We start from the raw sequence: 4,763 nt of genomic DNA on the forward strand, positions 1-4,763 counted from the left end.
TTTATGTTGCACCTTATTCAATGTCTTTTGGAAATCCAAATACACCATGTCTACTGGTTCCACTTTATCCACCCTGCTTGTTACATCCTCAGAGAGCTCTAATAAATTTTTCAAACATGGTTTCCCTTTCATAAAACCATGTTGACTGTGCCTGTTTGTACTATAAATTTCTGAATGCTCTGCTACTACGTCCTTAATAATAGATTCCAGCATTTTCCCTGTGACAGATGTTGGGCTAACTGACCTATCGTTTCCTGCTTTCTGTCTCCCTCCTTTCTTGAATAGAGGTGTTGCATTTGTGTTTTTCTAATCCACTGGGACCTTTACAGAAGCTCGGGAATTTTGGAAGATTACAATGCATCCACTTCTTTTAAGACCATAGGACATAGGCCATCAGTTCCAGGGGACTTGTCAGTCTTTCGTGCCATTAGTTTTCCTAGTATTTTTTCTCTAGTGATTGTTTTAAGTTCCTCCCTCCCTTTTGCCTTTTGATTTTCTACTATTCTTGGAATGCTTTTTGTGTCTTCTACTGTGAAGACAGATACAAAATGCTTGTTCAAAATCTCTGCCATTTCTTTTTTCCCATTATTAATTCCCTAGTCTCATCCTCTAAGGGGCCAATACTTATTTAGCTACTCTTTTCCTTTTGCATGTTTGTAGAAACCTTTCTGTCTGTTTTTACATTTCTTACTAGTTTACTCTCATGCTCTAGTTTCTCATTTTTTTTAGCCATCCTTTGCTAGTTTCTGAAATTTTCCCAATCTTTGGGCCTAGCACTAATCTTTGCAGCATTGTACAGTTTTTCTTTCAATTTGATACCATCCTTAACTTCTTTAGTTATCAAAGGATAGTGCATCCATCTCAGAGCTTTTCTTTCTCAATGGAATATATCTTTGTTGAGAGTTATGAATATCTTGTTAAATGTCTGCCACTGCTTCTCTACCATCTTACCTTTTAACCTATTTTCCCAGTTCGCTTTACCCAACTCTGTCTTCAAACCCATGTAATTGCCTTTATTTAAGTTTAAGACGCTAGTTTCAGATCCAAGTTTCTCTCCCTCAAACTGAATGTGAAATTCTATCATGTTATGAATACCCTTGCCAAGATGATCCTTTACTATGAGGTCATTAATTAATCCTGTCTGTTATACATTACCAACTCTAAAATGGTCTGCTCCCTGGTTGGTTGCAGAACATATTGTTCTAAGAAACAGGCTACTTTTGCCAATTTGATTTGTCCAATCAATATAAAAATATTAAAAAATCACCTCTGATTATTGCAGTACCTTTCTTACAAGCCCCCATTATTTCTTGATTTATACTCTGTTCTACAGGGTAGCTCATATTAAGGGGCCTATAAACTACTCCACTAGCGACTTCTTTCCACTCCTATTTCTTATCTGCACCCAAACTGATTCCACATCTTGATCTTCCGAGCCAAGATCCTTCTGCCGTTTTCAGAAGGTGCTGGGGTGCACTTCCACCGGCAGTAGCAACTCTCTGATACTTTGTCTCCTTTTTATTTGTCTGTTCTCAGCACTCCTAGGTTGGGAATACTACAGCTTGGTGCAGAATAGAGATTCCCAAACTCATTTCACATGGGACCCTTAAAGCCACTCTATAGGAGATTTTTCATCCCACTCGCTCGACTGTACTGAACAAGATGTCTGTCTCTAACTAACTAGGCCATTTCCCACTACACGATGCATTTTTTTTCCCATTTTCCATGATATGGCTTCCCTGTGTAAGATAGCCAATTTATGCCAGGTTTTTTTTGGAACTAGATTCAAATTGTGCAAACTCATTTCTGCAGGACCTTTCCAGGTAGTAAATAAAGGAGACTTTCATCCCATCCAAAATGAAAGGTCAGTGTCTCAACCACTGTAACACTCAGTCCGTCAAGGGAAATTTAATTTATACATATTACAGATTCAACACTTAAATCAACTCCAAGTATATTTAAAAAGTGGCTTGGATCTCCAAAGTGTCCACTGAGCACTTTTTGTGCCAGCTATGGCTCAGTGAGCAGCACAGAATGTTGTGGGTTTAAGTCCTGCTCCAGAGATTTGAACACATTATCTACGCTGATGCTCCAGTGCTGTACTGTCAGAGATGCCGTCTTTTGGATGAGGTGTTAAACTGAGGCCTGTCTGTCTCCTCAGGTGAACGTAAAAGATTCAATGGCATTATTTCGGAGAAGACCAGGGAGTTTTCCCTGGTGTTCTGGCCAGTATTTATCCTTCAACCAACTAAAATAGATTATCTGGTCATTTTACCTCATTGCTGTTTGTGGGACCTTGCAGATTACTACAGTGACACCACTTCAAAAGTAGTTAATTGGCTGTAAAGTTGGGATGTCGTGCGATCATGAAAGACTCATAGAAATATAAGTCTTTCTGTTAGCCAGATTTGACACTATATTGTGCAAAGTTGAAGTATTGCAATAAAAATGCACCGTAAAAGTTCAGGACATAAGAACACTGGATCATCTTTCATGCAAGTTGCACAATTATATTTTGGTAGGTTCCGCAAGGCCAAGTCAGCATTTATCCCAGGCTATCAGTTGTTCCAAATTGCAATGATAGACATACGTCTACTGTATTAAGTTCTTTAAACACACCATAGTTATTTGTGCATCAATCAAAAGCATTTTTTTAGGAATAATCTTTCTTATCACTTGAGGCTGCAGAATCACAATGTACAGATACAGGGAAAGTGTGAAATTGAGTAGTAAAAGCTTTTATGTGTTACACTATTGAAATCTTCGGAAATGAAATGGGGAAAAGAAACACTGAAGATCTGACATTGGTACTTTGCTCTAGATGGATGAATAGTTTAACATTGTTTCAGTTTTCTTTCTGTTTGGGGAGGAGTGATGTCAGTTCAATACTACGTAATATATATATTGTTTTAAGTTTTTTCTTTTAAATGGGATAAATGGAACAGATGTCCTTGCAAAGAAGTTTGCTTTGTACCGTAACTTTTCTATGGTTCTAAATGCTATTGACTACAATGGCATTGTTTTTGATTTTTGAAAACCTCAGCTAATTCCAGTACTTTATTGTCATGAGTACTGTTATAGTATGAAATATAGCCATCTATTGTGCTATTATATAACTGCTCATTTCTCATTGACTGCATCATGGAAAAGTTGTAGTTTTGGTATGCAGCAAAGTTACTACAGTGTAATGTTATAGTGTTTTGAAATTTTGTTTTACTTTACATCTCAGAATACTTGGCCAAGGTATTACACTGTCATTTATCATTGAAGCTCAATACTGTTGAAGATGATCATTGAATATTAATTATAAATTCAACCAAAGTTTTCCATGATCTTTAAGTTTCTTTTGTTTTAAAACATTACTTAATTCACTGAAATATTGAAATCAGTGAGAATATTGATGTTAAATTCTGTATTTCAGAGTGGTGAAACTTGGAAATTTGCTGCTTCAGAATAAAATTAAATCCACAAGAGAATAATTTGAAAAGTGATAACTGCATACAACTTTTATTTTGAAATAAAATCCTAAATAAAGAACAAAAACTGGCATTCTGAACCTTTTGTTAGGTTTCTGTGGCTGCTCATTTCCATGAAGTCAGAACAGTATCCAACTGTGTTGGCTAATACACCAAACACGTGCCATCACTAGGGCACGTCACTTCAACCAAGTAACGAAGGATGGCAATAAACTCCCACCCCCCCCCTCCGAAAACTGAAAGTAGTGATCAAAGCTTTCTACATTTCAGATCCGAATAGTTTTCAGATTTGAGTGCATATAATCATAATGGAAAACTTCTGCAAGATTGATTTGTGCCATTTACATAGTTACCCAATCACCAGTCACTTAAAACCTTAGAAACACTTTTAATTCTATTAACCACGCCCTGATCAAAATCAGATCATGATTTGAATCTTGGTACCTATCATCAGAACAACTTTTTATGGCCAACAGAAAGCCACTTATTTTACACGAAAACAAATTCCTTTTGTAACCCATTGTTGATGAGCCCCAATCTTTTACTGTCCCTGTATGATATGTTACTTTTGCAAAAGTATTGTCCTTTTGGTAAGATGCCAATCAAGATTCAGGTGCCAATGTATATAAATCAATATGTAAAGGTTCCTATAGAACATTTCTAAAGTATTTCATGAAATGCTATAATAAAATCTATTCCGTTATTAGTTATATTGATTAACTTATTCTATACACATTGCCATTGTGACTTTGTTTGCTACCACACACATCTTCTCTGCACAGTTGCCATCTGGTGTCTTCCTCGGACCAAGGACTAATGAGAAGAGTACCAAATGCTGTCTTCAGTAGCAAAGGAGTTAATTTCTAAGACCCACTATGGAGTCCTTCTGCCTTTAGTCGATCGAATTACTTGTGTTCGTATAAACTGTCTGCTTATGCCATCAAAGTGCTCCTGTGAATTGTTGATAAATCTATAGTGGCTATGACAGCACAAAGACTATTTGGTTGAAGTGACGTGCCCTAGTGATGGCACGTGTTTGGTGTATCAGCCAACGCAGTTGGATACTGTTCTGACTTCATGGAAATGAGCAGCCACAGAAACCTAACAAAAGGTTCAGAATGTTAATATTTGCTGGTACTTTTGTGACACAAATACTAAAGTGCTCGTGTTTATAGAATAACCAGTTGCCTTCAAAACTTGTTTCATGTAATCAACCTGCTTGAGGGTTGCTAAACTGTTAGTGGTAGAATGTTTTTACTATCTTGTGGACAAATTTAAGTATGCGAT

The sequence above is a fragment of the Heterodontus francisci genome, unplaced genomic scaffold (assembly GCF_036365525.1).
Source record: "Heterodontus francisci isolate sHetFra1 unplaced genomic scaffold, sHetFra1.hap1 HAP1_SCAFFOLD_2384, whole genome shotgun sequence".
In the NCBI taxonomy this organism is placed as follows: domain Eukaryota; kingdom Metazoa; phylum Chordata; class Chondrichthyes; order Heterodontiformes; family Heterodontidae; genus Heterodontus; species Heterodontus francisci.